At 41.7% G+C, this 26,393-nt stretch overlaps 104 pseudogenes; all 104 read right to left on the reverse strand.

The window, feature by feature from the left end:
- Window positions 1-66: 66 nt before the first annotated feature.
- On the reverse strand, window positions 67-185 carry LOC142676905 (5S ribosomal RNA; annotated as a pseudogene).
- Window positions 186-252: 67 nt separating this feature from the next.
- LOC142727359 (5S ribosomal RNA) lies at window positions 253-371 on the reverse strand (annotated as a pseudogene).
- A 67-nt stretch (window positions 372-438) lies between these two features.
- Window positions 439-557, reverse strand: LOC142700236 (5S ribosomal RNA; annotated as a pseudogene).
- Window positions 558-624: 67 nt separating this feature from the next.
- On the reverse strand, window positions 625-743 carry LOC142738493 (5S ribosomal RNA; annotated as a pseudogene).
- A 67-nt stretch (window positions 744-810) lies between these two features.
- LOC142665930 (5S ribosomal RNA) lies at window positions 811-929 on the reverse strand (annotated as a pseudogene).
- A 67-nt stretch (window positions 930-996) lies between these two features.
- Window positions 997-1,115, reverse strand: LOC142680254 (5S ribosomal RNA; annotated as a pseudogene).
- Window positions 1,116-1,182: 67 nt separating this feature from the next.
- On the reverse strand, window positions 1,183-1,301 carry LOC142736728 (5S ribosomal RNA; annotated as a pseudogene).
- Window positions 1,302-1,368: 67 nt separating this feature from the next.
- LOC142730485 (5S ribosomal RNA) lies at window positions 1,369-1,487 on the reverse strand (annotated as a pseudogene).
- Window positions 1,488-1,554: 67 nt separating this feature from the next.
- On the reverse strand, window positions 1,555-1,673 carry LOC142666846 (5S ribosomal RNA; annotated as a pseudogene).
- A 67-nt stretch (window positions 1,674-1,740) lies between these two features.
- LOC142738075 (5S ribosomal RNA) lies at window positions 1,741-1,859 on the reverse strand (annotated as a pseudogene).
- Window positions 1,860-1,926: 67 nt separating this feature from the next.
- On the reverse strand, window positions 1,927-2,045 carry LOC142736942 (5S ribosomal RNA; annotated as a pseudogene).
- Window positions 2,046-2,112: 67 nt separating this feature from the next.
- On the reverse strand, window positions 2,113-2,231 carry LOC142738163 (5S ribosomal RNA; annotated as a pseudogene).
- A 67-nt stretch (window positions 2,232-2,298) lies between these two features.
- On the reverse strand, window positions 2,299-2,417 carry LOC142705842 (5S ribosomal RNA; annotated as a pseudogene).
- A 67-nt stretch (window positions 2,418-2,484) lies between these two features.
- On the reverse strand, window positions 2,485-2,603 carry LOC142725405 (5S ribosomal RNA; annotated as a pseudogene).
- Window positions 2,604-2,669: 66 nt separating this feature from the next.
- On the reverse strand, window positions 2,670-2,788 carry LOC142705963 (5S ribosomal RNA; annotated as a pseudogene).
- A 438-nt stretch (window positions 2,789-3,226) lies between these two features.
- LOC142666140 (5S ribosomal RNA) lies at window positions 3,227-3,345 on the reverse strand (annotated as a pseudogene).
- Window positions 3,346-3,412: 67 nt separating this feature from the next.
- Window positions 3,413-3,531, reverse strand: LOC142737903 (5S ribosomal RNA; annotated as a pseudogene).
- A 67-nt stretch (window positions 3,532-3,598) lies between these two features.
- Window positions 3,599-3,717, reverse strand: LOC142738475 (5S ribosomal RNA; annotated as a pseudogene).
- Window positions 3,718-3,784: 67 nt separating this feature from the next.
- On the reverse strand, window positions 3,785-3,903 carry LOC142737464 (5S ribosomal RNA; annotated as a pseudogene).
- A 67-nt stretch (window positions 3,904-3,970) lies between these two features.
- On the reverse strand, window positions 3,971-4,089 carry LOC142687250 (5S ribosomal RNA; annotated as a pseudogene).
- Window positions 4,090-4,528: 439 nt separating this feature from the next.
- Window positions 4,529-4,647, reverse strand: LOC142737714 (5S ribosomal RNA; annotated as a pseudogene).
- A 67-nt stretch (window positions 4,648-4,714) lies between these two features.
- On the reverse strand, window positions 4,715-4,833 carry LOC142710171 (5S ribosomal RNA; annotated as a pseudogene).
- A 439-nt stretch (window positions 4,834-5,272) lies between these two features.
- LOC142688515 (5S ribosomal RNA) lies at window positions 5,273-5,391 on the reverse strand (annotated as a pseudogene).
- Window positions 5,392-5,458: 67 nt separating this feature from the next.
- On the reverse strand, window positions 5,459-5,577 carry LOC142698253 (5S ribosomal RNA; annotated as a pseudogene).
- A 67-nt stretch (window positions 5,578-5,644) lies between these two features.
- On the reverse strand, window positions 5,645-5,763 carry LOC142727370 (5S ribosomal RNA; annotated as a pseudogene).
- Window positions 5,764-5,830: 67 nt separating this feature from the next.
- Window positions 5,831-5,949, reverse strand: LOC142735657 (5S ribosomal RNA; annotated as a pseudogene).
- A 439-nt stretch (window positions 5,950-6,388) lies between these two features.
- LOC142737715 (5S ribosomal RNA) lies at window positions 6,389-6,507 on the reverse strand (annotated as a pseudogene).
- A 67-nt stretch (window positions 6,508-6,574) lies between these two features.
- Window positions 6,575-6,693, reverse strand: LOC142697118 (5S ribosomal RNA; annotated as a pseudogene).
- Window positions 6,694-7,132: 439 nt separating this feature from the next.
- On the reverse strand, window positions 7,133-7,251 carry LOC142736305 (5S ribosomal RNA; annotated as a pseudogene).
- A 67-nt stretch (window positions 7,252-7,318) lies between these two features.
- Window positions 7,319-7,437, reverse strand: LOC142731119 (5S ribosomal RNA; annotated as a pseudogene).
- Window positions 7,438-7,504: 67 nt separating this feature from the next.
- On the reverse strand, window positions 7,505-7,623 carry LOC142737465 (5S ribosomal RNA; annotated as a pseudogene).
- Window positions 7,624-7,690: 67 nt separating this feature from the next.
- LOC142703261 (5S ribosomal RNA) lies at window positions 7,691-7,809 on the reverse strand (annotated as a pseudogene).
- Window positions 7,810-7,876: 67 nt separating this feature from the next.
- LOC142666145 (5S ribosomal RNA) lies at window positions 7,877-7,995 on the reverse strand (annotated as a pseudogene).
- Window positions 7,996-8,062: 67 nt separating this feature from the next.
- Window positions 8,063-8,181, reverse strand: LOC142737904 (5S ribosomal RNA; annotated as a pseudogene).
- Window positions 8,182-8,248: 67 nt separating this feature from the next.
- Window positions 8,249-8,367, reverse strand: LOC142738476 (5S ribosomal RNA; annotated as a pseudogene).
- Window positions 8,368-8,434: 67 nt separating this feature from the next.
- Window positions 8,435-8,553, reverse strand: LOC142737466 (5S ribosomal RNA; annotated as a pseudogene).
- Window positions 8,554-8,620: 67 nt separating this feature from the next.
- Window positions 8,621-8,739, reverse strand: LOC142687272 (5S ribosomal RNA; annotated as a pseudogene).
- Window positions 8,740-9,178: 439 nt separating this feature from the next.
- On the reverse strand, window positions 9,179-9,297 carry LOC142737716 (5S ribosomal RNA; annotated as a pseudogene).
- Window positions 9,298-9,364: 67 nt separating this feature from the next.
- Window positions 9,365-9,483, reverse strand: LOC142710182 (5S ribosomal RNA; annotated as a pseudogene).
- A 439-nt stretch (window positions 9,484-9,922) lies between these two features.
- On the reverse strand, window positions 9,923-10,041 carry LOC142688537 (5S ribosomal RNA; annotated as a pseudogene).
- Window positions 10,042-10,108: 67 nt separating this feature from the next.
- On the reverse strand, window positions 10,109-10,227 carry LOC142698264 (5S ribosomal RNA; annotated as a pseudogene).
- Window positions 10,228-10,294: 67 nt separating this feature from the next.
- On the reverse strand, window positions 10,295-10,413 carry LOC142727381 (5S ribosomal RNA; annotated as a pseudogene).
- A 67-nt stretch (window positions 10,414-10,480) lies between these two features.
- LOC142706085 (5S ribosomal RNA) lies at window positions 10,481-10,599 on the reverse strand (annotated as a pseudogene).
- Window positions 10,600-11,038: 439 nt separating this feature from the next.
- Window positions 11,039-11,157, reverse strand: LOC142737718 (5S ribosomal RNA; annotated as a pseudogene).
- A 67-nt stretch (window positions 11,158-11,224) lies between these two features.
- LOC142697129 (5S ribosomal RNA) lies at window positions 11,225-11,343 on the reverse strand (annotated as a pseudogene).
- A 439-nt stretch (window positions 11,344-11,782) lies between these two features.
- Window positions 11,783-11,901, reverse strand: LOC142688526 (5S ribosomal RNA; annotated as a pseudogene).
- Window positions 11,902-11,968: 67 nt separating this feature from the next.
- Window positions 11,969-12,087, reverse strand: LOC142698275 (5S ribosomal RNA; annotated as a pseudogene).
- A 67-nt stretch (window positions 12,088-12,154) lies between these two features.
- Window positions 12,155-12,273, reverse strand: LOC142727403 (5S ribosomal RNA; annotated as a pseudogene).
- A 67-nt stretch (window positions 12,274-12,340) lies between these two features.
- Window positions 12,341-12,459, reverse strand: LOC142737966 (5S ribosomal RNA; annotated as a pseudogene).
- A 439-nt stretch (window positions 12,460-12,898) lies between these two features.
- LOC142737719 (5S ribosomal RNA) lies at window positions 12,899-13,017 on the reverse strand (annotated as a pseudogene).
- Window positions 13,018-13,084: 67 nt separating this feature from the next.
- On the reverse strand, window positions 13,085-13,203 carry LOC142697141 (5S ribosomal RNA; annotated as a pseudogene).
- Window positions 13,204-13,642: 439 nt separating this feature from the next.
- Window positions 13,643-13,761, reverse strand: LOC142736306 (5S ribosomal RNA; annotated as a pseudogene).
- Window positions 13,762-13,828: 67 nt separating this feature from the next.
- On the reverse strand, window positions 13,829-13,947 carry LOC142731130 (5S ribosomal RNA; annotated as a pseudogene).
- A 67-nt stretch (window positions 13,948-14,014) lies between these two features.
- Window positions 14,015-14,133, reverse strand: LOC142737468 (5S ribosomal RNA; annotated as a pseudogene).
- A 67-nt stretch (window positions 14,134-14,200) lies between these two features.
- LOC142703269 (5S ribosomal RNA) lies at window positions 14,201-14,319 on the reverse strand (annotated as a pseudogene).
- Window positions 14,320-14,944: 625 nt separating this feature from the next.
- LOC142697152 (5S ribosomal RNA) lies at window positions 14,945-15,063 on the reverse strand (annotated as a pseudogene).
- Window positions 15,064-15,502: 439 nt separating this feature from the next.
- On the reverse strand, window positions 15,503-15,621 carry LOC142728589 (5S ribosomal RNA; annotated as a pseudogene).
- A 67-nt stretch (window positions 15,622-15,688) lies between these two features.
- On the reverse strand, window positions 15,689-15,807 carry LOC142737906 (5S ribosomal RNA; annotated as a pseudogene).
- A 67-nt stretch (window positions 15,808-15,874) lies between these two features.
- LOC142696421 (5S ribosomal RNA) lies at window positions 15,875-15,993 on the reverse strand (annotated as a pseudogene).
- Window positions 15,994-16,060: 67 nt separating this feature from the next.
- Window positions 16,061-16,179, reverse strand: LOC142674266 (5S ribosomal RNA; annotated as a pseudogene).
- A 66-nt stretch (window positions 16,180-16,245) lies between these two features.
- Window positions 16,246-16,364, reverse strand: LOC142688493 (5S ribosomal RNA; annotated as a pseudogene).
- A 67-nt stretch (window positions 16,365-16,431) lies between these two features.
- Window positions 16,432-16,550, reverse strand: LOC142689897 (5S ribosomal RNA; annotated as a pseudogene).
- Window positions 16,551-16,617: 67 nt separating this feature from the next.
- LOC142737886 (5S ribosomal RNA) lies at window positions 16,618-16,736 on the reverse strand (annotated as a pseudogene).
- Window positions 16,737-16,803: 67 nt separating this feature from the next.
- On the reverse strand, window positions 16,804-16,922 carry LOC142736338 (5S ribosomal RNA; annotated as a pseudogene).
- A 67-nt stretch (window positions 16,923-16,989) lies between these two features.
- On the reverse strand, window positions 16,990-17,108 carry LOC142673616 (5S ribosomal RNA; annotated as a pseudogene).
- A 439-nt stretch (window positions 17,109-17,547) lies between these two features.
- Window positions 17,548-17,666, reverse strand: LOC142675035 (5S ribosomal RNA; annotated as a pseudogene).
- A 67-nt stretch (window positions 17,667-17,733) lies between these two features.
- Window positions 17,734-17,852, reverse strand: LOC142687732 (5S ribosomal RNA; annotated as a pseudogene).
- A 439-nt stretch (window positions 17,853-18,291) lies between these two features.
- Window positions 18,292-18,410, reverse strand: LOC142736307 (5S ribosomal RNA; annotated as a pseudogene).
- Window positions 18,411-18,475: 65 nt separating this feature from the next.
- On the reverse strand, window positions 18,476-18,594 carry LOC142731152 (5S ribosomal RNA; annotated as a pseudogene).
- Window positions 18,595-19,021: 427 nt separating this feature from the next.
- LOC142670522 (5S ribosomal RNA) lies at window positions 19,022-19,140 on the reverse strand (annotated as a pseudogene).
- Window positions 19,141-19,207: 67 nt separating this feature from the next.
- Window positions 19,208-19,326, reverse strand: LOC142738059 (5S ribosomal RNA; annotated as a pseudogene).
- A 67-nt stretch (window positions 19,327-19,393) lies between these two features.
- On the reverse strand, window positions 19,394-19,512 carry LOC142706218 (5S ribosomal RNA; annotated as a pseudogene).
- A 67-nt stretch (window positions 19,513-19,579) lies between these two features.
- Window positions 19,580-19,698, reverse strand: LOC142706417 (5S ribosomal RNA; annotated as a pseudogene).
- Window positions 19,699-19,764: 66 nt separating this feature from the next.
- Window positions 19,765-19,883, reverse strand: LOC142706096 (5S ribosomal RNA; annotated as a pseudogene).
- A 67-nt stretch (window positions 19,884-19,950) lies between these two features.
- LOC142706340 (5S ribosomal RNA) lies at window positions 19,951-20,069 on the reverse strand (annotated as a pseudogene).
- Window positions 20,070-20,136: 67 nt separating this feature from the next.
- Window positions 20,137-20,255, reverse strand: LOC142675919 (5S ribosomal RNA; annotated as a pseudogene).
- Window positions 20,256-20,322: 67 nt separating this feature from the next.
- On the reverse strand, window positions 20,323-20,441 carry LOC142665670 (5S ribosomal RNA; annotated as a pseudogene).
- A 253-nt stretch (window positions 20,442-20,694) lies between these two features.
- LOC142704685 (5S ribosomal RNA) lies at window positions 20,695-20,813 on the reverse strand (annotated as a pseudogene).
- A 66-nt stretch (window positions 20,814-20,879) lies between these two features.
- LOC142735900 (5S ribosomal RNA) lies at window positions 20,880-20,998 on the reverse strand (annotated as a pseudogene).
- A 67-nt stretch (window positions 20,999-21,065) lies between these two features.
- LOC142736417 (5S ribosomal RNA) lies at window positions 21,066-21,184 on the reverse strand (annotated as a pseudogene).
- A 67-nt stretch (window positions 21,185-21,251) lies between these two features.
- On the reverse strand, window positions 21,252-21,370 carry LOC142694485 (5S ribosomal RNA; annotated as a pseudogene).
- Window positions 21,371-21,437: 67 nt separating this feature from the next.
- Window positions 21,438-21,556, reverse strand: LOC142734585 (5S ribosomal RNA; annotated as a pseudogene).
- A 67-nt stretch (window positions 21,557-21,623) lies between these two features.
- LOC142673582 (5S ribosomal RNA) lies at window positions 21,624-21,742 on the reverse strand (annotated as a pseudogene).
- A 67-nt stretch (window positions 21,743-21,809) lies between these two features.
- Window positions 21,810-21,928, reverse strand: LOC142736688 (5S ribosomal RNA; annotated as a pseudogene).
- Window positions 21,929-21,995: 67 nt separating this feature from the next.
- LOC142691218 (5S ribosomal RNA) lies at window positions 21,996-22,114 on the reverse strand (annotated as a pseudogene).
- Window positions 22,115-22,181: 67 nt separating this feature from the next.
- LOC142682262 (5S ribosomal RNA) lies at window positions 22,182-22,300 on the reverse strand (annotated as a pseudogene).
- Window positions 22,301-22,367: 67 nt separating this feature from the next.
- LOC142666389 (5S ribosomal RNA) lies at window positions 22,368-22,486 on the reverse strand (annotated as a pseudogene).
- A 67-nt stretch (window positions 22,487-22,553) lies between these two features.
- Window positions 22,554-22,672, reverse strand: LOC142671462 (5S ribosomal RNA; annotated as a pseudogene).
- Window positions 22,673-22,739: 67 nt separating this feature from the next.
- Window positions 22,740-22,858, reverse strand: LOC142706461 (5S ribosomal RNA; annotated as a pseudogene).
- Window positions 22,859-22,925: 67 nt separating this feature from the next.
- Window positions 22,926-23,044, reverse strand: LOC142684963 (5S ribosomal RNA; annotated as a pseudogene).
- Window positions 23,045-23,296: 252 nt separating this feature from the next.
- LOC142665683 (5S ribosomal RNA) lies at window positions 23,297-23,415 on the reverse strand (annotated as a pseudogene).
- Window positions 23,416-23,668: 253 nt separating this feature from the next.
- LOC142738536 (5S ribosomal RNA) lies at window positions 23,669-23,787 on the reverse strand (annotated as a pseudogene).
- Window positions 23,788-23,853: 66 nt separating this feature from the next.
- LOC142736955 (5S ribosomal RNA) lies at window positions 23,854-23,972 on the reverse strand (annotated as a pseudogene).
- A 253-nt stretch (window positions 23,973-24,225) lies between these two features.
- LOC142666064 (5S ribosomal RNA) lies at window positions 24,226-24,344 on the reverse strand (annotated as a pseudogene).
- A 67-nt stretch (window positions 24,345-24,411) lies between these two features.
- LOC142666488 (5S ribosomal RNA) lies at window positions 24,412-24,530 on the reverse strand (annotated as a pseudogene).
- A 253-nt stretch (window positions 24,531-24,783) lies between these two features.
- Window positions 24,784-24,902, reverse strand: LOC142665422 (5S ribosomal RNA; annotated as a pseudogene).
- Window positions 24,903-24,969: 67 nt separating this feature from the next.
- Window positions 24,970-25,088, reverse strand: LOC142733844 (5S ribosomal RNA; annotated as a pseudogene).
- A 67-nt stretch (window positions 25,089-25,155) lies between these two features.
- LOC142666068 (5S ribosomal RNA) lies at window positions 25,156-25,274 on the reverse strand (annotated as a pseudogene).
- A 67-nt stretch (window positions 25,275-25,341) lies between these two features.
- Window positions 25,342-25,460, reverse strand: LOC142684051 (5S ribosomal RNA; annotated as a pseudogene).
- Window positions 25,461-25,527: 67 nt separating this feature from the next.
- LOC142692268 (5S ribosomal RNA) lies at window positions 25,528-25,646 on the reverse strand (annotated as a pseudogene).
- Window positions 25,647-25,713: 67 nt separating this feature from the next.
- LOC142737402 (5S ribosomal RNA) lies at window positions 25,714-25,832 on the reverse strand (annotated as a pseudogene).
- A 67-nt stretch (window positions 25,833-25,899) lies between these two features.
- On the reverse strand, window positions 25,900-26,018 carry LOC142737341 (5S ribosomal RNA; annotated as a pseudogene).
- Window positions 26,019-26,085: 67 nt separating this feature from the next.
- Window positions 26,086-26,204, reverse strand: LOC142728753 (5S ribosomal RNA; annotated as a pseudogene).
- A 67-nt stretch (window positions 26,205-26,271) lies between these two features.
- LOC142689216 (5S ribosomal RNA) lies at window positions 26,272-26,390 on the reverse strand (annotated as a pseudogene).
- Window positions 26,391-26,393: the final 3 nt, after the last annotated feature.

Consider the following 26,393-nt stretch of genomic DNA (forward strand, 5'->3'; position numbering starts at 1 on the left):
TTAAATGCTTTAATCCATAGTCCTTTTTAATCGATTGTGAAACAAAATCTAAACGACATAATAAAAAGTCAACCGCTCCACGGATTCCCAGACAGTCTCCCACACTGGTACTAGCGAGGCCTTAAGCTGAGTAACTTCTGCGATTTGACGAGAGCAGGCACATTCAGCTTAGAATGGCGATTGACATTAAATGCTTTAATCCATAGTCCTTTTTAATCGATTGTGAAACAAAATCTAAACGACATAATAAAAAGTCAACCGCACCACGGATTCCCAGACAGTCTCCCACACTGGTACTAGCGAGGCCTTAAGCTGTGTAACTTCTGCGATCTGACGAGAGCAGGGACATTCAGCTTAGAATGGCCATTGACATTAAATGCTTTAATCTATAGTCCTTTTTAATCGATTGTGAAACAAAATCTAAACGACATAATAAAAATTCAACCGCACCATGGATTCCCAGACAGTCTCCCACACTGGTACTAGTGAGGCCTTAAGCTGTGTAACTTCTGCGTTCTGACGAGAGCAGGCACATTCAGCTTAGAATTGCCATTGACATTAAATGCTTTAATCCATAGTCCTTTTTAATCAATTGTGAAACAAAATCTAAACGACATAATAAAAAGTCAACCGCACCACGGATTCCCAGACAGTTTCCCACACTGGTACTGGTGTGGCCTTAAGCTGTGTAACTTCTGCGATCTGACGAGAGCAGGGACATTCAGCTTAGAATGGCCATTGACATTAAATGCTTTAATCCATAGTCCTTTTTAATCGATTGTGAAACAAAATCTAAACGACATAATAAAAATTCAACCGCACCACGGATTCCCAGACAGTCTCCCACACTGGTACTAGCGAGGCCTTAAGCTGTGTAACTTCTGCGATCTGACGGGGGCAGGCACATTCAGCTTAGAATGGCCATTGACGTTAAACGCTTTAATCCATAGTCCTATTTAATCTATTGTGAAACAAAATCTAAACGACATAATAAAAAGTCAACCGCACCACGGATTCCCAGACAGTCTCCCACACTGGTACTAGCGAGGCGTTAAGCTGTGTAACTTCTGCGATCTAACGAGAGCAGGCACATTCAGCTTAGAATGGCCATTGACATTAAATGCTTTAATCTATAGTCCTTTTTAATCGATTGTGAAACAAAATCTAAACGACATAATAAAAAGTCAACCGCACCACGGATTCCCAGACAGTCTCCCACACTGGTACTAGCAAGGCCTTAAGCTGTGTAACTTCTGCGATCTGAAGAGAGCAGGCACATTCAGCTTAGAATGGCCATTGACTTTAAAAGCCTTAAACCATAGTCCTATTTAATCTATTGTGAAACAAAATCTAAACAACATAATAAAAAGTCAACCGCACCACAGATTCCCAGAGAGTCTCCCACACTGGTACTAGCGAGGCCTTAAGCTGTGTAACTTCTGCGATCTGACGAGAGCAGGCACATTCAGCTTAGAATGGCCATTGACGTTAAATGCTTTAATCCATAGTCCTATTTAATCTATTGTGAAACAAAATCTAAACGACATAATAAAAATTTAACCGCACCACGGATTCCCAGACAGTCTCCCACACTGGTACTAGCGAGGCCTTAAGCTGTGTAACTTCTGCGTTCTGACGAGAGCAGGCACATTCAGCTTAGAATGGCCATTGACGTTAAATGCTTTAATCCATAGTCCTTTTTAATCAATTGTGAAACAAAATCTAAACGACATAATAAAAAGTCAACCGCACCACGGATTCCCAGACAGTCTCCCACACTGGTACTGGTGAGGCCTTAAGCTGTGTAACTTCTGCGATCTGACGAGAGCAGGCACATTCAGCTTAGAATGGCCATAGACATTAAAAGCTTTAATCCATAGTCCTATTTAATCTATTGTGAAACAAAATCTAAACAACATAATAAAAAGTCAACCACACCACAGATTCCCAGAGAGTCTCCCACACTGGTACTAGCGAGGCCTTAAGCTGTGTAACTTCTGCGATCTGACGAGAGCAGGCACATTCAGCTTAGAATGGCCATTGACATTAAATGCTTTAATCCATAGTCCTTTTTAATCGATTGTGAAACAAAATTTAAACGACATAATAAAAATTCAACCGCACCACGGATTCCCAGACAGTCTCCCACACTGGTACTAGCGAGGCCTTAAGCTGTGTAACTTCTGCGATCTGACGAGAGCAGGCACATGCAGCTTAGAATGGCCATTGACGTTAAAAGCTTTTATCCATAGTCCTATTTAATCTATTGTGAAACAAAATCTAAACGACTTAATAAAAAGTCAACCGCACCACGGATTCCCAGACAGTCTCCCACACTGGTACTAGCGAGGCCTTAAGCTGTGTAACTTCTGCGATCTGACGAGAGCAGGCACATTCAGCTTAGAATGGCCATTGACATTAAAAGCCTTAATCCATAGTCCTATTTAATCTATTGTGAAACAAAATCTAAACAACATAATAAAAAGTCAACCGCACCACGGATTCCCAGACAGTCTCCCACACTGGTACTAGCGAGGCCCTAAGCTGTGTAACTTCTGCGATCTGACGAGAGCAGGCACATTCAGCTTAGAATGGCCATTGACATTAAATGCTTTAATCCATAGTCCTTTTTAATCGATTGTGAAACAAAATCTAAACGACATAATAAAAGTCAACCGCACCACGGATTCCCAGACAGTCTCCCACACTGGTACTAGCGAGGCCTTAAGCTGTGTAACTTCTGCGATCTGACGAGAGCAGGCACATTCAGCTTAGAATGGCCATTGACATTAAATGCTTTAATCCATAGTCCTTTTAATCGATTGTGAAACAAAATCTAAACGACATAATAAAAAGTCAACCGCACCACGGATTCCCAGACAGTCTCCCACACTGGTACTAGCGAGGCATTAAGCTGTGTAACTTCTGCGATCTAACGAGAGCAGGTACATTCAGCTTAGAATGGCCAAATACGTTAAACGCTTTAATCCATAGTCCTATTTAATCTATTGTGAAACAAAATCTAAACGACATAATACAAAGTTAACCGCACCACGGATTCCCAGACAGTCTCCCACATTGGTACTAGCGAGGCGTTAAGCTGTGTGACTTCTGCGATCTAACGAAAGCAGGCACATTCAGCTTAGAATGGCCATTGACGTTAAATGCTTTAATCCATAGTCCTTTTTAATCGATTGTGAAACAAAATCTAAACGACATAATAAAAAGTCAACCGCACCACGGATTCCCAGACAGTCTCCAACACTGGTACTAGCGAGGCCTTAAGCTGTGTAACTTCTGCGATCTGACGAGAGCAGGCACATTCAGTTTAGAATGGCCATTGACATTAAATGCTTTAATCCATAGTCCTTTTTAATCGATTGTGAAACAAAATCTAAACGACATAATAAAAAGTCAACCGCACCACGGATTCCCAGACAGTCTCCCACACTGGTACTAGCGAGGCCTTAAGCTGTGTAACTTCTGCAATCTGACGAGAGCAGGGACATTCAGCTTAGAATGGCCATTGACATTAAATGCTTTAATCCATAGTCCTTTTTAATCGATTGTGAAACAAAATCTAAACGACATAATAAAAATTCAACCGCACCACGGATTCCCAGACAGTCTCCCACACTGGTACTAGCGAGGCCTTAAGCTGTGTAACTTCTGCGATCTGACGAGAGCAGGCACATTCAGCTTAGAATGGCCACTGACATTAAAAGCCTTAATCCATAGTCCTATTTAATCTATTGTGAAACAAAATCTAAACAACATAATAAAAAGCCAACCGCACCACGGATTCCCAGACAGTCTCCCACACTGGTACTAGCGAGGCCTTAAGCTGTGTAACTTCCGCGATCTGACGAGAGCAGGGACATTCAGCTTAGAATGGCCATTGACATTAAATGCTTTAATCCATAGTCCTTTTTAATCGATTGTGAAACAAAATCTAAACGACATAATAAATATTCAACCGCACCACGGATTCCCAGACAGTCTCCCACACTGGTACTAGCGAGGCATTAAGCTGTGTAACTTCTGCGTTCTGACGAGAGCAGGCACATTCAGCTTAGAATGGCCATTGACGTTAAATGCTTTAATCCATAGTCCTATTTAATCTATTGTGAAACAAAATCTAAACGACATAATAAAAAGTCAACCGCACCACGGATTCCCAGACAGTCTCCCACACTGTAACTAGCGAGGCGTTAAGCTGTGTAACTTCTGCGATCTAACGAGAGCAGGCACATTCAGCTTAGAATGGCCATTGACATTAAATGCTTTAATCCATAGTCCTTTTTAATCGATTGTGAAACAAAATCTAAACGACATAATAAAAAGTCAACCGCACCACGGATTCCCAGACAGTCTCCCACACTGGTACTAGCGAGGTTTTAAGCTGTGAAACTTCTGCGATCTAACGAGAGCAGGCACATTCAGCTTCGAATGGCCATTGACATTAAATGCTTTAATCCATAGTCCTTTTTAATCGATTGTGAAACAAAATCTAAACGACATAATAAAAAGTCAACCGCACCACGGATTCCCAGACAGTCTCCCACACTGGTACTAGCGAGGCCTTAAGCTGTGTAACTTCTGCGATCTGACGAGAGCAGGGACATTCAGTTTAGAATGGCCATTGACATTAAATGCTTTAATCCATAGTCCTTTTTAATCGATTGTGAAACAAAATCGAAACGACATAATAAAAAGTCAACCGCACCACGGATTCCGAGACAGTCTCCCACACTGGTACTAGCGAGGCCTTAAACTGTGTAACTTCTGCGATCTGACGAGAGCATGGACATTCAGCTTAGAATGGCTATTGACATTAAATGCTTTAATCCATAGTCCTTTTTAATCGATTGTGAAACAAAATCTAAACGACATAATAAAAAGTCAACCGCACCACGGATTCCCAGACAGTCTCCCACACTGGTACTAGCGAGGCATTAAGCTGTGTAACTTCTGCGATCTAACGAGAGCAGGTACATTCAGCTTAGAATGGCCAAATACGTTAAACGCTTTAATCCATAGTCCTATTTAATCTATTGTGAAACAAAATCTAAACGACATAATACAAAGTTAACCGCACCACGGATTCCCAGACAGTCTCCCACATTGGTACTAGCGAGGCGTTAAGCTGTGTAACTTCTGCGATCTAACGAAAGCAGGCACATTCAGCTTAGAATGGCCATTGACATTAAATGCTTTAATCCATAGTCCTTTTTAATCGATTGTGAAACAAAATCTAAACGACATAATAAAAAGTCAACCGCACCACGGATTCCCACACAGTCTCCCACACTGGTACTAGCGAGGCGTTAAGCTGTGTAACTTCTGCGATCTAACGAGAGCAGGCACATTCAGCTTAGAATGGCCATTGACATTAAAAGCCTTAATCCATAGTCCTATTTAATCTATTGTGAAACAAAATCTAAACAACATAATAAAAAGTCAACCGCACCACGGATCCCCAGACTGTCTCCCACACTGGTACTAGCGAGGCCTTAAGCTGTGTAACTTCTGCGATCTGACGAGAGCAGGGACATTCAGCTTAGAATGGCCATTGACGTTAAATGCCTTAATCCATAGTCCTATTTAATCTATTGTGAAACAAAATCTAAACGACATAATAAAAAGTCAACCGCACCACGGATTCCCAGACAGTCTCCCACACTGGTACTAGCGAGGCCTTAAGCTGTGTAACTTCTGCGATCTGACGAGAGCAGGGACATTCAGCTTAGAATGGCCATTGACATTAAATGCTTTAATCCATAGTCCTTTTTAATCGATTGTGAAACAAAATCTAAACGACATAATAAAAAGGCAACCGCACCACGGATTCCCAGACAGTCTCCCACACTGGTACTAGCGAGGCCTTAAGCTGTGTAACTTCTGCGATCTGACGAGAGCAGGCACATTCAGCTTAGAATGGCCATTGACGTTAAATTCTTTAATCCATAGTCCTATTTAATCTATTGTGAAACAAAATCTAAACGACATAATAAAAAGTCAACCGCACCACGGATTCCCAGACAGTCTCCCACACTGGAACTAGCGAGGCGTTAAGCTGTGTAACTTCTGCGATCTAACGAGAGCAGACACATTCAGCTTAGAATGGCCATTGACATTAAATGCTTTAATCCATAGTCCTTTTTAATCGATTGTGAAACAAAATCTAAACGACATAATAAAAAGTCAACCGCACCACGGATTCCCAGACAGTCTCCCACACTGGTACTAGCGAGGTTTTAAGCTGTGAAACTTCTGCGATCTAACGAGAGCAGGCACATTCAGCTTCGAATGGCCATTGACATTAAATGCTTTAATCCATAGTCCTTTTTAATCGATTGTGAAACAAAATCTAAACGACATAATAAAAAGTCAACCGCACCACGGATTCCCAGACAGTCTCCCACACTGGTACTAGCGAGGCCTTAAGCTGTGTAACTTCTGCGATCTGACGAGAGCAGGGACATTCAGTTTAGAATGGCCATTGACATTAAATGCTTTAATCCATAGTCCTTTTTAATCGATTGTGAAACAAAATCGAAACGACATAATAAAAAGTCAACCGCACCACGGATTCCGAGACAGTCTCCCACACTGGTACTAGCGAGGCCTTAAGCTGTGTAACTTCTGCGATCTGACGAGAGCATGGACATTCAGCTTAGAATGGCTATTGACATTAAATGCTTTAATCCATAGTCCTTTTTAATCGATTGTGAAACAAAATCTAAACGACATAATAAAAAGTCAACCGCACCACGGATTCCCAGACAGTCTCCCACACTGGTACTAGCGAGGCATTAAGCTGTGTAACTTCTGCGATCTAACGAGAGCAGGTACATTCAGCTTAGAATGGCCAAATACGTTAAACGCTTTAATCCATAGTCCTATTTAATCTATTGTGAAACAAAATCTAAACGACATAATACAAAGTTAACCGCACCACGGATTCCCAGACAGTCTCCCACATTGGTACTAGCGAGGCGTTAAGCTGTGTAACTTCTGCGATCTAACGAAAGCAGGCACATTCAGCTTAGAATGGCCATTGACATTAAATGCTTTAATCCATAGTCCTTTTTAATCGATTGTGAAACAAAATCTAAACGACATAATAAAAAGTCAACCGCACCACGGATTCCCAGACAGTCTCCCACACTGGTACTAGCGAGGCCTTAAGCTGTGTAACTTCTGCGATCTGACGAGAGCAGGCACATTCAGTTTAGAATGGCCATTGACATTAAATGCTTTAATCCATAGTCCTTTTTAATCGATTGTGAAACAAAATCTAAACGACATAATAAAAAGTCAACCGCACCACGGATTCCCAGACAGTCTCCCACACTGGTACTAGCGAGGCCTTAAGCTGTGTAACTTCTGCGATCTGACGAGAGCAGGCACATTCAGCTTAGAATGGCCACTGACATTAAAAGCCTTAATCCATAGTCCTATTTAATCTATTGTGAAACAAAATCTAAACAACATAATAAAAAGCCAACCGCACCACGGATTCCCAGACAGTCTCCCACACTGGTACTAGCGAGGCCTTAAGCTGTGTAACTTCCGCGATCTGACGAGAGCAGGGACATTCAGCTTAGAATGGCCATTGACATTAAATGCTTTAATCCATAGTCCTTTTTAATCGATTGTGAAACAAAATCTAAACGACATAATAAATATTCAACCGCACCACGGATTCCCAGACAGTCTCCCACACTGGTACTAGCGAGGCATTAAGCTGTGTAACTTCTGCGTTCTGACGAGAGCAGGCTCATTCAGCTTAGAATGGCCATTGACGTTAAATGCTTTAATCCATAGTCCTTTTTAATCGATTGTGAAAAAAAATCTAAACGACATAATAAAAAGTCAACCGCACCACGGATTCCCAGACAGTCTCCAACACTGGTACTAGCGAGGCCTTAAGCTGTGTAACTTCTGCGATCTGACGAGAGCAGGCACATTCAGTTTAGAATGGCCATTGACATTAAATGCTTTAATCCATAGTCCTTTTTAATCGATTGTGAAACAAAATCTAAACGACATAATAAAAAGTCAACCGCACCACGGATTCCCAGACAGTCTCCCACACTGGTACTAGCGAGGCCTTAAGCTGTGTAACTTCTGCAATCTGACGAGAGCAGGGACATTCAGCTTAGAATGGCCATTGACATTAAATGCTTTAATCCATAGTCCTTTTTAATCGATTGTGAAACAAAATCTAAACGACATAATAAAAATTCAACCGCACCACGGATTCCCAGACAGTCTCCCACACTGGTACTAGCGAGGCCTTAAGCTGTGTAACTTCTGCGATCTGACGAGAGCAGGCACATTCAGCTTAGAATGGCCACTGACATTAAAAGCCTTAATCCATAGTCCTATTTAATCTATTGTGAAACAAAATCTAAACAACATAATAAAAAGCCAACCGCACCACGGATTCCCAGACAGTCTCCCACACTGGTACTAGCGAGGCCTTAAGCTGTGTAACTTCCGCGATCTGACGAGAGCAGGGACATTCAGCTTAGAATGGCCATTGACATTAAATGCTTTAATCCATAGTCCTTTTTAATCGATTGTGAAACAAAATCTAAACGACATAATAAATATTCAACCGCACCACGGATTCCCAGACAGTCTCCCACACTGGTACTAGCGAGGCATTAAGCTGTGTAACTTCTGCGTTCTGACGAGAGCAGGCACATTCAGCTTAGAATGGCCATTGACGTTAAATGCTTTAATCCATAGTCCTATTTAATCTATTGTGAAACAAAATCTAAACGACATAATAAAAAGTCAACCGCACCACGGATTCCCAGACAGTCTCCCACACTGTAACTAGCGAGGCGTTAAGCTGTGTAACTTCTGCGATCTAACGAGAGCAGGCACATTCAGCTTAGAATGGCCATTGACATTAAATGCTTTAATCCATAGTCCTTTTTAATCGATTGTGAAACAAAATCTAAACGACATAATAAAAAGTCAACCGCACCACGGATTCCCAGACAGTCTCCCACACTGGTACTAGCGAGGTTTTAAGCTGTGAAACTTCTGCGATCTAACGAGAGCAGGCACATTCAGCTTCGAATGGCCATTGACATTAAATGCTTTAATCCATAGTCCTTTTTAATCGATTGTGAAACAAAATCTAAACGACATAATAAAAAGTCAACCGCACCACGGATTCCCAGACAGTCTCCCACACTGGTACTAGCGAGGCCTTAAGCTGTGTAACTTCTGCGATCTGACGAGAGCAGGGACATTCAGTTTAGAATGGCCATTGACATTAAATGCTTTAATCCATAGTCCTTTTTAATCGATTGTGAAACAAAATCGAAACGACATAATAAAAAGTCAACCGCACCACGGATTCCGAGACAGTCTCCCACACTGGTACTAGCGAGGCCTTAAACTGTGTAACTTCTGCGATCTGACGAGAGCATGGACATTCAGCTTAGAATGGCTATTGACATTAAATGCTTTAATCCATAGTCCTTTTTAATCGATTGTGAAACAAAATCTAAACGACATAATAAAAAGTCAACCGCACCACGGATTCCCAGACAGTCTCCCACACTGGTACTAGCGAGGCATTAAGCTGTGTAACTTCTGCGATCTAACGAGAGCAGGTACATTCAGCTTAGAATGGCCAAATACGTTAAACGCTTTAATCCATAGTCCTATTTAATCTATTGTGAAACAAAATCTAAACGACATAATACAAAGTTAACCGCACCACGGATTCCCAGACAGTCTCCCACATTGGTACTAGCGAGGCGTTAAGCTGTGTAACTTCTGCGATCTAACGAAAGCAGGCACATTCAGCTTAGAATGGCCATTGACATTAAATGCTTTAATCCATAGTCCTTTTTAATCGATTGTGAAACAAAATCTAAACGACATAATAAAAAGTCAACCGCACCACGGATTCCCACACAGTCTCCCACACTGGTACTAGCGAGGCGTTAAGCTGTGTAACTTCTGCGATCTAACGAGAGCAGGCACATTCAGCTTAGAATGGCCATTGACATTAAAAGCCTTAATCCATAGTCCTATTTAATCTATTGTGAAACAAAATCTAAACAACATAATAAAAAGTCAACCGCACCACGGATCCCCAGACTGTCTCCCACACTGGTACTAGCGAGGCCTTAAGCTGTGTAACTTCTGCGATCTGACGAGAGCAGGGACATTCAGCTTAGAATGGCCATTGACGTTAAATGCCTTAATCCATAGTCCTATTTAATCTATTGTGAAACAAAATCTAAACGACATAATAAAAAGTCAACCGCACCACGGATTCCCAGACAGTCTCCCACACTGGTACTAGCGAGGCCTTAAGCTGTGTAACTTCTGCGATCTGACGAGAGCAGGGACATTCAGCTTAGAATGGCCATTGACATTAAATGCTTTAATCCATAGTCCTTTTTAATCGATTGTGAAACAAAATCTAAACGACATAATAAAAAGTCAACCGCACCACGGATTCCCAGACAGTCTCCCACACTGGTACTAGCGAGGCCTTAAGCTGTGTAACTTCTGCGATCTGACGAGAGCAGGCACATTCAGCTTAGAATGGCCATTGACGTTAAATTCTTTAATCCATAGTCCTATTTAATCTATTGTGAAACAAAATCTAAACGACATAATAAAAAGTCAACCGCACCACGGATTCCCAGACAGTCTCCCACACTGGAACTAGCGAGGCGTTAAGCTGTGTAACTTCTGCGATCTAACGAGAGCAGGCACATTCAGCTTAGAATGGCCATTGACATTAAATGCTTTAATCCATAGTCCTTTTTAATCGATTGTGAAACAAAATCTAAACGACATAATAAAAAGTCAACCGCACCACGGATTCCCAGACAGTCTCCCACACTGGTACTAGCGAGGTTTTAAGCTGTGAAACTTCTGCGATCTAACGAGAGCAGGCACATTCAGCTTCGAATGGCCATTGACATTAAATGCTTTAATCCATAGTCCTTTTTAATCGATTGTGAAACAAAATCTAAACGACATAATAAAAAGTCAACCGCACCACGGATTCCCAGACAGTCTCCCACACTGGTACTAGCGAGGCCTTAAGCTGTGTAACTTCTGCGATCTGACGAGAGCAGGGACATTCAGTTTAGAATGGCCATTGACATTAAATGCTTTAATCCATAGTCCTTTTTAATCGATTGTGAAACAAAATCGAAACGACATAATAAAAAGTCAACCGCACCACGGATTCCGAGACAGTCTCCCACACTGGTACTAGCGAGGCCTTAAGCTGTGTAACTTCTGCGATCTGACGAGAGCATGGACATTCAGCTTAGAATGGCTATTGACATTAAATGCTTTAATCCATAGTCCTTTTTAATCGATTGTGAAACAAAATCTAAACGACATAATAAAAAGTCAACCGCACCACGGATTCCCAGACAGTCTCCCACACTGGTACTAGCGAGGCATTAAGCTGTGTAACTTCTGCGATCTAACGAGAGCAGGTACATTCAGCTTAGAATGGCCAAATACGTTAAACGCTTTAATCCATAGTCCTATTTAATCTATTGTGAAACAAAATCTAAACGACATAATACAAAGTTAACCGCACCACGGATTCCCAGACAGTCTCCCACATTGGTACTAGCGAGGCGTTAAGCTGTGTAACTTCTGCGATCTAACGAAAGCAGGCACATTCAGCTTAGAATGGCCATTGACATTAAATGCTTTAATCCATAGTCCTTTTTAATCGATTGTGAAACAAAATCTAAACGACATAATAAAAAGTCAACCGCACCACGGATTCCCACACAGTCTCCCACACTGGTACTAGCGAGGCGTTAAGCTGTGTAACTTCTGCGATCTAACGAGAGCAGGCACATTCAGCTTAGAATGGCCATTGACATTAAAAGCCTTAATCCATAGTCCTATTTAATCTATTGTGAAACAAAATCTAAACAACATAATAAAAAGTCAACCGCACCACGGATCCCCAGACTGTCTCCCACACTGGTACTAGCGAGGCCTTAAGCTGTGTAACTTCTGCGATCTGACGAGAGCAGGGACATTCAGCTTAGAATGGCCATTGACGTTAAATGCCTTAATCCATAGTCCTATTTAATCTATTGTGAAACAAAATCTAAACGACATAATAAAAAGTCAACCGCACCACGGATTCCCAGACAGTCTCCCACACTGGTACTAGCGAGGCCTTAAGCTGTGTAACTTCTGCGATCTGACGAGAGCAGGGACATTCAGCTTAGAATGGCCATTGACATTAAATGCTTTAATCCATAGTCCTTTTTAATCGATTGTGAAACAAAATCTAAACGACATAATAAAAAGTCAACCGCACCACGGATTCCCAGACAGTCTCCCACACTGGTACTAGCGAGGCCTTAAGCTGTGTAACTTCTGCGATCTGACGAGAGCAGGCACATTCAGCTTAGAATGGCCATTGACGTTAAATTCTTTAATCCATAGTCCTATTTAATCTATTGTGAAACAAAATCTAAACGACATAATAAAAAGTCAACCGCACCACGGATTCCCAGACAGTCTCCCACACTGGAACTAGCGAGGCGTTAAGCTGTGTAACTTCTGCGATCTAACGAGAGCAGGCACATTCAGCTTAGAATGGCCATTGACATTAAATGCTTTAATCCATAGTCCTTTTTAATCGATTGTGAAACAAAATCTAAACGACATAATAAAAAGTCAACCGCACCACGGATTCCCAGACAGTCTCCCACACTGGTACTAGCGAGGTTTTAAGCTGTGAAACTTCTGCGATCTAACGAGAGCAGGCACATTCAGCTTCGAATGGCCATTGACATTAAATGCTTTAATCCATAGTCCTTTTTAATCGATTGTGAAACAAAATCTAAACGACATAATAAAAAGTCAACCGCACCACGGATTCCCAGACAGTCTCCCACACTGGTACTAGCGAGGCCTTAAGCTGTGTAACTTCTGCGATCTGACGAGAGCAGGGACATTCAGTTTAGAATGGCCATTGACATTAAATGCTTTAATCCATAGTCCTTTTTAATCGATTGTGAAACAAAATCGAAACGACATAATAAAAAGTCAACCGCACCACGGATTCCGAGACAGTCTCCCACACTGGTACTAGCGAGGCCTTAAGCTGTGTAACTTCTGCGATCTGACGAGAGCATGGACATTCAGCTTAGAATGGCTATTGACATTAAATGCTTTAATCCATAGTCCTTTTTAATCGATTGTGAAACAAAATCTAAACGACATAATAAAAAGTCAACCGCACCACGGATTCCCAGACAGTCTCCCACACTGGTACTAGCGAGGCATTAAGCTGTGTAACTTCTGCGATCTAACGAGAGCAGGTACATTCAGCTTAGAATGGCCAAATACGTTAAACGCTTTAATCCATAGTCCTATTTAATCTATTGTGAAACAAAATCTAAACGACATAATACAAAGTTAACCGCACCACGGATTCCCAGACAGTCTCCCACATTGGTACTAGCGAGGCGTTAAGCTGTGTAACTTCTGCGATCTAACGAAAGCAGGCACATTCAGCTTAGAATGGCCATTGACATTAAATGCTTTAATCCATAGTCCTTTTTAATCGATTGTGAAACAAAATCTAAACGACATAATAAAAAGTCAACCGCACCACGGATTCCCAGACAGTCTCCCACACTGGTACTAGCGAGGCCTTAAGCTGTGTAACTTCTGCGATCTGACGAGAGCAGGCACATTCAGTTTAGAATGGCCATTGACATTAAATGCTTTAATCCATAGTCCTTTTTAATCGATTGTGAAACAAAATCTAAACGACATAATAAAAAGTCAACCGCACCACGGATTCCCAGACAGTCTCCCACACTGGTACTAGCGAGGCCTTAAGCTGTGTAACTTCTGCGATCTGACGAGAGCAGGCACATTCAGCTTAGAATGGCCACTGACATTAAAAGCCTTAATCCATAGTCCTATTTAATCTATTGTGAAACAAAATCTAAACAACATAATAAAAAGCCAACCGCACCACGGATTCCCAGACAGTCTCCCACACTGGTACTAGCGAGGCCTTAAGCTGTGTAACTTCCGCGATCTGACGAGAGCAGGGACATTCAGCTTAGAATGGCCATTGACATTAAATGCTTTAATCCATAGTCCTTTTTAATCGATTGTGAAACAAAATCTAAACGACATAATAAATATTCAACCGCACCACGGATTCCCAGACAGTCTCCCACACTGGTACTAGCGAGGCATTAAGCTGTGTAACTTCTGCGTTCTGACGAGAGCAGGCTCATTCAGCTTAGAATGGCCATTGACGTTAAATGCTTTAATCCATAGTCCTATTTAATCTATTGTGAAACAAAATCTAAACGACATAATAAAAAGTCAACCGCACCACGGATTCCCAGACAGTCTCCCACACTGGAACTAGCGAGGCGTTAAGCTGTGTAACTTCTGCGATCTAACGAGAGCAGGCACATTCAGCTTAGAATGGCCATTGACATTAAATGCTTTAATCCATAGTCCTTTTTAATCGATTGTGAAACAAAATCTAAACGACATAATAAAAAGTCAACCGCACCACGGATTCCCAGACAGTCTCCCACACTGGTACTAGCGAGGTTTTAAGCTGTGAAACTTCTGCGATCTAACGAGAGCAGGCACATTCAGCTTCGAATGGCCATTGACATTAAATGCTTTAATCCATAGTCCTTTTTAATCGATTGTGAAACAAAATCTAAACGACATAATAAAAAGTCAACCGCACCACGGATTCCCAGACAGTCTCCCACACTGGTACTAGCGAGGCCTTAAGCTGTGTAACTTCTGCAATCTGACGAGAGCATGGACATTCAGTTTAGAATGGCCATTGACATTAAATGCTTTAATCCATAGTCCTTTTTAATCGATTGTGAAACAAAATCGAAACGACATAATAAAAAGTCAACCGCACCACGGATTCCGAGACAGTCTCCCACACTGGTACTAGCGAGGCCTTAAGCTGTGTAACTTCTGCGATCTGACGAGAGCATGGACATTCAGCTTAGAATGGCTATTGACATTAAATGCTTTAATCCATAGTCTTTTTTAATCGATTGTGAAACAAAATCTAAACGACATAATAAAAAGTCAACCGCACCACGGATTCCCAGACAGTCTCCCACACTGGTACTAGCGAGGCATTAAGCTGTGTAACTTCTGCGATCTAACGAGAGCAGGTACATTCAGCTTAGAATGGCCAAATACGTTAAACGCTTTAATCCATAGTCCTATTTAATCTATTGTGAAACAAAATCTAAACGACATAATACAAAGTTAACCGCACCACGGATTCCCAGACAGTCTCCCACATTGGTACTAGCGAGGCGTTAAGCTGTGTAACTTCTGCGATCTAACGAAAGCAGGCACATTCAGCTTAGAATGGCCATTGACATTAAATGCTTTAATCCATAGTCCTTTTTAATCGATTGTGAAACAAAATCTAAACGACATAATAAAAAGTCAACCGCACCACGGATTCCCAGACAGTCTCCCACACTGGTACTAGCGAGGCCTTAAGCTGTGTAACTTCTGCGATCTGACGAGAGCAGGCGCATTCAGTTTAGAATGGCCATTGACATTAAATGCTTTAATCCATAGTCCTTTTTAATCGATTGTGAAACAAAATCTAAACGACATAATAAAAAGTCAACCGCACCACGGATTCCCAGACAGTCTCCCACACTGGTACTAGCGAGGCCTTAAGCTGTGTAACTTCTGCAATCTGACGAGAGCAGGGACATTCAGCTTAGAATGGCCATTGACATTAAATGCTTTAATCCATAGTCCTTTTTAATCGATTGTGAAACAAAATCTAAACGGCATAATAAAAATTCAACCGCACCACGGATTCCCAGACAGTCTCCCACACTGGTACTAGCGAGGCCTTAAGCTGTGTAACTTCTGAGATCTGACGAGAGCAGGCACATTCAGCTTAGAATGGCCACTGACTTTAAAAACCTTAATCCATAGTCCTATTTAATCTATTGTGAAACAAAATCTAAACAACATAATAAAAAGCCAACCGCACCACAGACTCCCAGACAGTCTCCCACACTGGTACTAACGAGGCCTTAAGCTGTGTAACTTCCGCGATCTGACGAGAGCAGGGACATTCAGCTTAGAATGGCCATTGACATTAAATGCTTTAATCCATAGTCCTTTTTAATCGATTGTGAAACAAAATCTAAACGACATAATAAAATTCAACCGCACCACGGATTCCCAGACAGTCTCCCACACTGGTACTAGCGAGGCCTTAAGCTGTGTAACTTCTGCGACCTGACGAGAGCAGGCACATTCAGCTTAGAATGGCCATTAACGTTAAATTCTTTAATCCATAGTCCTATTTAATCTATTGTGAAACAAAATCTAAACGACATAATAAAAAGTCAACTGCACCACGGATTCCCACACAGTCTCCCACACTGGTACTAGCGAGGCGTTAAGCTGTGTAACTTCTGCGATCTAACGAGAGCAGGCACATTCAGCTTAGAATGGCCATTGACATTAAAAGCCTTAATCCATAGTCCTATTTAATCTATTGTGAAACAAAATCTAAACAACATAATAAAAAGTCAACCGCACCACGGATTCCCAGACTGTCTCCCACACTGGTACTAGCGAGGCCTTAAGCTGTGTAACTTCTGCGATCTGACGAGAGCAGGGACATTCAGCTTAGAATGGCCATTGACGTTAAATGCCTTAATCCATAGTCCTATTTAATCTATTGTGAAACAAAATCTAAACGACATAATAAAAAGTCAACCGCACCACGGATTCCCAGACAGTCTCCCACACTGGTACTAGCGAGGCCTTAAGCTGTGTTATTTCTGCGATCTGACGAGAGCAGGGACATTCAGCTTAGAATGGCCATTGACATTAAATGCTTTAATCCATAGTCCTTTTTAATCGATTGTGAAACAAAATCTAAACGACATAATAAAAAGTCAACCGCACCACGGATTCCCAGACAGTCTCCCACACTGGTACTAGCGAGGCCTTAAGCTGTGTAACTTCTGCGATCTGACGAGAGAAGGCACATTCAGCTTAGAATGGCCATTGACGTTAAATTCTTTAATCCATAGTCCTATTTAATCTATTGTGAAACAAAATCTAAACGACATAATAAAAAGTCAACCGCACCACGGATTCCCAGACAGTCTCCCACACTGGAACTAGCGAGGCGTTAAGCTGTGTAACTTCTGCGATCTAACGAGAGCAGGCACATTCAGCTTAGAATGGCCATTTACATTAAATGCTTTAATCCATAGTCCTTTTTAATCGATTGTGAAACAAAATCTAAACGACATAATAAAAAGTCAACCGCACCACGGATTCCCAGACAGTCTCCCACACTGGTACTAGCGAGGTTTTAAGCTGTGAAACTTCTGCGATCTAACGAGAGCAGGCACATTCAGCATCGAATGGCCATTGACATTAAATGCTTTAATCCATAGTCCTTTTTAATCGATTGTGAAACAAAATCTAAACGACATAATAAAAAGTCAACCGCACCACGGATTCCCAGACAGTATCCCACACTGGTACTAGCGAGGCCTTAAGCTGTGTAACTTCTGCGATCTGACGAGAGCAGGGACATTCAGTTTAGAATGGCCATTGACATTAAATGCTTTAATCCATAGTCCTTTTTAATCGATTGTGAAACAAAATCGAAACGACATAATAAAAAGTCAACCGCACCACGGATTCCCAGACAGTCTCCCACACTGGTACTAGCAAGGCCTTAAGCTGTGTAACTTCTGCGATCTGACGAGAGCATGGACATTCAGCTTAGAATGGCTATTGACATTAAATGCTTTAATCCATAGTCCTTTTTAATCGATTGTGAAACAAAATCTAAACGACATAATAAAAAGTCAACCGCACCACGGATTCCCAGACAGTCTCCCACACTGGTACTAGCGAGGCATTAAGCTGTGTAACTTCTGCGATCTAACGAGAGCAGGTACATTCAGCTTAGAATGGCCAAATACATTAAACGCTTTAATCCATAGTCCTATTTAATCTATTGTGAAACAAAATCTAAACGACATAATACAAAGTTAACCGCACCACGGATTCCCAGACAGTCTCCCACATTGGTACTAGCGAGGCGTTAAGCTGTGTAACTTCTGCGATCTAACAAAAGCAGGCACATTCAGCTTAGAATGGCCATTGACATTAAATGCTTTAATCCATAGTCCTTTTTAATCGATTGTGAAACAAAATCTAAACGACATAATAAAAAGTCAACCGCACCACGGATTCCCAGACAGTCTCCCACACTGGTACTAGCGAGGCCTTAAGCTGTGTAACTTCTGCGATCTGACGAGAGCAGGCACATTCAGTTTAGAATGGCCATTGACATTAAATGCTTTAATCCATAGTCCTTTTTAATCGATTGTGAAACAATTTCTAAACGACAATAAAAAGTCAACCGCACCACGGATTCCCAGACAGTCTCCCACACTGGTACTAGCGAGGCCTTAAGCTGTGTAACTTCTGCGATCTGACGAGAGCAGGCACATTCAGCTTAGAATGGCCACTGACATTAAAAGCCTTAATCCATAGTCCTATTTAATCTATTGTGAAACAAAATCTAAACGACATAATAAAAAGTCAACCGCACCACGGATTCCCAGACTGGTACTAGCGAGGTTTTAAGCTGTGAAACTTCTGCGATCTAACGAGAGCAGGCACATTCAGCTTCGAATGGCCATTGACATTAAGTGCTTTAATCCATAGTCCTTTTTAATCGATTGTGAAACAAAATCTAAACGACATAATAAAAAGTCAACCGCACCACGGATTCCCAGACAGTCTCGCACACTGGTACAAGCGAGGCCTTAAGCTGTGTAACTTCTGTGATCTGACGAGAGCAGGCACATTCAGCTTAGAATGGCCATTGACATTAAAAGCCTTAATCCATAGTCCTATTTAATCTATTGTGAAACAAAATCTAAACGACATAATAAAAAGTCAACCGCACCACAGTTTCCCAGACAGTCTCCCACACTGGTACTAGCGAGGCCTTAAGCTGTGTAACTTCTGCGATCTGACGAGAGCAGGCACATTCAGCTTTGAATGGCCATTGACATTAAATGCTTTAATCCATAGTCCTTTTTAATCGATTGTGAAACAAAATCTAAACGACATAATAAAAAGTCACCCGCACCACGGATTCCCAGACAGTCTCCCACACTGGTACTAGCGAGGCCTTAAGCTGTGTAACTTCTGCGATCTGACGAGAGCAGGCACATTCAGCTTAGAATGGCCATTGACATTAAATGCTTTAATCCATAGTCCTTTTTAATCGATTGTGAAACAAAATCTAAACGACATAATAAAAAGTCAACCGCACCACGGATTCCCAGACAGTCTCCCACACTGGTACTAGCGAGGCCTTAAGCTGTGTAACTTCTGCGATCTGACGAGAGCAGGCACATTCAGCTTAGAATGGCCATTGACATTAAATGCTTTAATCCATAGTCCTTTTTAATCGATTGTGAAACAAAATCTAAACGACATAATAAAAAATCAACCGCACCACGGATTCCAAGACAGTCTCCCACACTGGTACTAGCGAGGCCTTAAGCTGTGTAACTTCTGCTATCTGACGAGAGCAGGGACATTCAGCTTAGAATGGCCATTGACATTAAATGCTTTAATCCATAGTCCTTTTTAATCGATTGTGAAACAAAATCTAAACGACATAATAAAAGTCAACAGCACCACGGATTCCCAGACAGTCTCTCACACTGGTACTAGCGAGGCGTTAAGCTGTGTAACTTCAGCGATCTGACGAGAGCAGGCACATTCAGCTTAGAATGGCCATTGACATTAAATGCTTTAATCCATAGTCCTTTTTAATCGATTGTGAAACAAAATCTAAACGACATAATAAAAAGTCAACCGCACCACGGATTCCCAGACAGTCTCCCACACTGGTACTAGCGAGGCCTTAAGCTGTGTAACTTCTGCGATCTGACGAGAGCAGGCACATTCAGCTTAGAATGGCCATTGACATTAAAAGCCTTAATCCATAGTCCTATTTAATCTATTGTGAAAAAAAATCTAAACAACATAATAAAAATTCAACCGCACCACGGATTCCCAGACAGTCTCCCACACTGGTACTAGCGAGGCCTTAAGCTGTGTAACTTCTGCGTTCTGACGAGAGCAGGCACATTCAGCTTAGAATGTCCATTGACGTTAAATGCTTTAATCCATAGTCCTATTTAATCTATTGTGAAACAAAATCTAAACGACATAATAAAAAGTCAACCGCACCACGGATTCCCAGACAGTCTCCCACACTGGTACTAGCGAGGCCTTAAGCTGTGTAACTTCTGCTATCTGACGAGAGCAGGGACATTCAGCTTAGAATGGCCATTGACACTAAATGCTTTAATCCATAGTCCTTTTTAATCGATTGTGAAACAAAATCTAAACGACATAATAAAAATTCAACCACACCACGGATTCAAAGACAGTCTCCCACACTGGTACTAGCGAGGCCTTAAGCTGTGTAACTTCTGCGATCTGACGAGAGCAGGCACATTTAGCTTAGAATGGCCATTGACGTTAAATGCTTTAATCCATAGTCCTAATTAATCTATTGTGAAACAAAATCTAAACGACATAATAAAAAGTCAACCGCACCACGGATTCACAAACAGTCTCCCACACTGGTACTAGCGAGGCCTTAAGCTCTGTAACTTCTGCGATCTAACGAGAGCAGGCACATTCAGCTTAGAATGGCCATTGACATTAAACGCCTTAATCCATAGTCCTTTTTAATCGATTGTGAAACAAATCTAAACGACATAATAAAAAGTCAACCGCACCACGGATTCCCAGACAGTCTCCCACACTGGTACTAGCGAGGCCTTAAGCTGTGTAACTTCTGTGATCTGACGAGAGCAGGCACATTCAGCTTAGAATGGCAATTGACATTAAAAGTCTTAATCCATAGTCCTATTTAATCTATTGTGAAACAAAATCTAAACAACATAATAAAAAGCCAACCGCACCACGGATTCCCAGACAGTCTCCCACACTGGTACTAGCGAGGCCTTAAGCTGTGTAACTTCTGCATTCTGACGAGAGCAGGCACATTCAGCTTAGAATGGCCATTGACGTTAAATGCTTTAATCCATAGTCCTTTTTAATCGATTGTGAAACAAAATCTAAACGACATAATAAAAATTCAACCGCACCACGGATTCCCAGACAGTCTCCCACACTGGTACTAGCGAGACCTTAATCTGTGTAACTTCTGCGTTCTGACGAGAGCAGGCACATTCAGCTTAGAATGGCCATTGATGTTAAATGCTTTAATCCATAGTCCTATTTAATCTATTGTGAAACAAAATCTAAACGACATAATAAAAAGTCAACCGCACCACGGATTCCCAGACAGTCTTCCACACTAGTACTAGCGAGGCCTTAAGCTGTGTAACTTCTGCGATCTGACGAGAGCAGGCACATTCAGCTTAGAATGGCCATTGACATTAAATGCTTTAATCCATAGTCCTTTTTAATCGATTGTGAAACAAAATCTAAACGACATAATAAAAAGTCAACCGCACCACGGATTCCCAGACAGTCTCCCACACTGGTACTAGCAAGGCCTTAAGCTGTGTAACTTCTGCGATCTGCCGAGAGCAGGCACATTCAGCTTAGAATGGCCATTGACATTAAATGCTTTAATCCATAGTCCTTTTTAATCGATTGTGAAACAAAATCTAAACGACATAATAAAAAGTCAACCGCACCACGGATTCCCAGACAGTCTCCCACACTGGTACTAGCGTGGCCTTAAGCTGTGTAACTTCTGCGATCTGACGAGAGCAGGAACATTCAGCTTAGAATGGCCATTGACATTAAATGCTTTAATCCATAGTCCTTTTTAATCGATTGTGAAACAAAATCTAAACGACATAATAAAAAATCAACCGCACCACAGATTCCCAGACAGTCTCCCACACTGGTACTAACGAGGCCTTAAGCTGTGTAACTTCTGCTATCTGACGAGAGCAGGGACATTCAGCTTAGAATGGCCATTGACGTTAAATGCTTTAATCCATAGTCCTTTTTAATCGATTGTGAAACAAAATCTAAACGACATAATAAAAATTCAACCGCACCACGGATTCCCAGACAGTCTCCCACACTGGTACTAGCGAGACCTTAATCTGTGTAACTTCTGCGTTCTGACGAGAGCAGGTACATTCAGCTTAGAATGGCCATTGACGTTAAATGCTTTAATCCATAGTCCTATTTAATCTATTGTGAAACATAATCTAAACGACATAATAAAAAGTCAACCGTACCACGGATTCCCAGACAGTCTTCCACACTGGTACTAGCGAGGCCTTAAGCTGTGTAACTTCTGCGATCTGACGAGAGCAGGCACATTCAGCTTAGAATGGCCATTGACATTAAATGCTTTAATCCATAGTCCTTTTTAATCGATTGTGAAACAAAATCTAAACGACATAATGAAAAGTCAACCGCACCACGGATTCCCAGACAGTCTCCCACACTGGTACTAGCGAGGCCTTAAGCTGTGTAACTTCTGCGCTCTGCCGAGAGCAGGCACATTCAGCTTAGAATGGCCATTGACATTAAGTGCTTTAATCCATAGTCCTTTTTAATCGATTGTGAAACAAAATCTAAACGACATAATAAAAAGTCAACCGCACCACGGATTCCCAGACAGTCTCCCACACTGGTACTAGCGAGGCCTTAAGCTGTGTAACTTCTGCGATCTGACGAGAGCAGGCACATTCAGCTTAGAATGGCCATTGACATTAAATGCTTTAATCCATAGTCCTTTTTAATCGATTGTGAAACAAAATCTAAACGACATAATAAAAAATCAACCGCACCACGGATTCCCAGACAGTCTCCCACACTGGTACTAGCGAGGCCTTAAGCTGTGTAACTTCTGCTATCTGACGAGAGCAGGGACATTCAGCTTAGAATGGCCATTGACATTAAATGCTTTAATCCATAGTCCTTTTTAATCGATTGTGAAACAAAATCTAAACGACATAATAAAAGTCAACCGCACCACGGATTCCCAGACAGTCTCTCACACTGGTACTAGCGAGGCGTTAAGCTGTGTAACTTCTGCGATCTGACGAGAGCAGGCACATTCAGCTTAGAATGTCCATTGACGTTAAATGCTTTAATCCATAGTCCTATTTAATCTATTGTGAAACAAAATCTAAACGACATAATAAAAAGTCAACCGCACCACGGATTCCCAGACAGTCTCCCACACTGGTACTAGCGAGGCCTTAAGCTGTGTAACTTCTGCTATCTGACGAGAGCAGGGACATTCAGCTTAGAATGGCCATTGACATTAAATGCTTTAATCCATAGTCCTTTTTAATCGATTGTGAAACAAAATCTAAACGACATAATAAAAATTCAACCACACCACGGATTCAAAGACAGTCTCCCACACTGGTACTAGCGAGGCCTTAAGCTGTGTAACTTCTGCGATCTGACGAGAGCAGGCACATTTAGCTTAGAATGGCCATTGACGTTAAATGCTTTAATCCATAGTCCTAATTAATCTATTGTGAAACAAAATCTAAACGACATAATAAAAAGTCAACCGCACCACGGATTCACAGACAGTCTCCCACAGTGGTACTAGCGAGGCCTTAAGCTGTGTAACTTCTGCGATCTAACGAGAGCAGGCACATTCAGCTTAGAATGGCCATTGACATTAAACGCCTTAATCCATAGTCCTTTTTAATCGATTGTGAAACAAATCTAAACGACATAATAAAAAGTCAACCGCACCACGGATTCCCAGACAGTCTCCCACACTGGTACTAGCGAGGCCTTAAGCTGTGTAACTTCTGTGATCTGACGAGAGCAGGCACATTCAGCTTAGAATGGCCATTGACATTAAAAGCCTTAATCCATAGTCCTATTTAATCTATTGTGAAACAAAATCTAAACAACATAATAAAAAGCCAACCGCACCACGGATTCCCAGACAGTCTCCCACACTGGTACTAGCGAGGCGTTAAGCTGTGTAACTTCTGAAATCTAACGAGAGCTTGCACATTCAGCTTAGAATGGCCATTGACATTAAATGCTTTAATCCATAGTCCTTTTTAATCGATTGTGAAACAAAATCTAAACGACATAATAAAAATTCAACCGCACCACGGATTCCCAGACAGTTTCCCACACTGGTACTAGCGAGGCCTTAAGCTGTGTAACTTCTGCGTTCTGACGAGAGCAGGCACAATCAGCTTAGAATGGCCATTGACGTTAAATGCTTTAATCCATAGTCCTATTTAATCTATTGTGAAACAAAATCTAAACGACATAATAAAAATTCAACCACACCACGGATTCCCAGACAGTCTCCCACACTGGTACTAGCGAGGCCTTAAGCTGTGTAACTTCTGCGATCTGACGAGAGCAGGCACATTCAGCTTAGAATGGCCATTGACGTTAAATGCTTTACTCCATAGTCCTATTTAATCTATTGTGAAACAAAATGTAAACGACATAATAAAAAGTCAACCACACCACGGATTCCCAGACAGTCTCCCACACTGGTACTAGCGAGGCGTTAAGCTGTGTAACTTCTGCAATCTAACGAGAGCTTGCACATTCAGCTTAGAATGGCCATTGACATTAAATGCTTTAATCCATAGTCCTTTTTAATCGATTGTGAAACAAAATCTAAACGACATAATAAAAATTCAACCGCACCACGGATTCCCAGACAGTTTCCCACACTGGTACTAGCGAGGCCTTAAGCTGTGTAACTTCTGCGATCTGACGAGAGCAGGCACATTCAGCTTAGAATGGCCATTGACATTAAAAGCCTTGATCCATAGTCCTATTTAATTTATTGTGAAACAAAATCTAAACAACATAATAAAAAGTCAACCGCACCACGTATTCCCAGACAGTCTCCCACACTGGTACTAGCGAGGCCTTAAGCTGTGTAACTTCTGCGATCTGACGAGAACAGGGACATTCAGCTTAGAATGGCCATTGACATTAAATGCTTTAATACATAGTCCTTTTTAATCGATTGTGAAACAAAATCTAAACGACATAATAAAAATTCAACCGCACCACGGATTCCCAGACAGTTTCCCACACTGGTACTAGCGAGGCCTTAAGCTGTGTAACTTCTGCGTTCTGACGAGAGCAGGCACAATCAGCTTAGAATGGCCATTGACGTTAAATGCTTTAATCCATAGTCCTATTTAATCTATTGTGAAACAAAATCTAAACGACATAATAAAAAGTCAAATGCACCACGGATTCCCAGACAGTCTCCCACACTGGTACTAGCAAAGCCTTAAGCTGTGTAACTTCTGCGATCTGACGAGAGCAGGCACATTCAGCTTAGAATGGCCATTGACATTAAATGCTTTAATCCATAGTCCTTTTTAATCGATTGTGAAACAAAATCTAAACGACATAATAAAAAGTCAACCGCACCACGGATTCCCAGACAGTCTCCCACACTGGTACTAGCGAGGCCTTAAGCTGTGTAACTTCTGCGGTCTGACGAGAGGAGGCACATTCAGCTTAGAATGGCCATTGACATTAAATGCTTTAATCCATAGTCCTTTTTAATCGATTGTGAAACAAAATCTAAACGACATAATAAAAATTCAACCGCACCACGGATTCCCAGACAGTTTCCCACACTGGTACTAGCGAGGCCTTAAGCTGTGTAACTTCTGCGTTCTGACGAGAGCAGGCACATTCAGCTTAGAATGGCCATTGACGTTAAATGCTTTAATCCATAGTCCTATTTAATCTATTGTGAAACAAAATCTAAACGACATAATAAAAAGTCAACCGCACCACGGATTCCCAGACAGTCTCCCACACTGGTACTAGCAAAGCCTTAAGCTGTGTAACTTCTGCGATCTGACGAGAGCAGGCACATTCAGCTTAGAATGGCCATTGACATTAAATGCTTTAATCCATAGTCCTTTTTAATCGATTGTGAAACAAAATCTAAACGACATAATAAAAAGTCAACCGCACCACGGATTCCCAGACAGTCTCCCACACTGGTACTAGCGAGGCCTTAAGCTGTGTAACTTCTGCGGTCTGACGAGAGCAGGCACATTCAGCTTAGAATGGCCATTGACATTAAATGCTTTAATCCATAGTCCTTTTTAATCGAATGTGAAACAAAATCTAAACAACATAATAAAAACACAACCGCACCACGGATTCCCAGACAGTCTCCCACACTGGTACTAGCAAGGCCTTAAGCTGTGTAACTTCTGCGATCTGACGAGAGCAGGGACATTCAGCTTAGAATGGCCATTGCCATT

The sequence above is a fragment of the Rhinoderma darwinii genome, chromosome 1 (genome assembly GCF_050947455.1).
Source record: "Rhinoderma darwinii isolate aRhiDar2 chromosome 1, aRhiDar2.hap1, whole genome shotgun sequence".
Taxonomy (NCBI): Eukaryota; Metazoa; Chordata; class Amphibia; order Anura; family Rhinodermatidae; genus Rhinoderma; species Rhinoderma darwinii.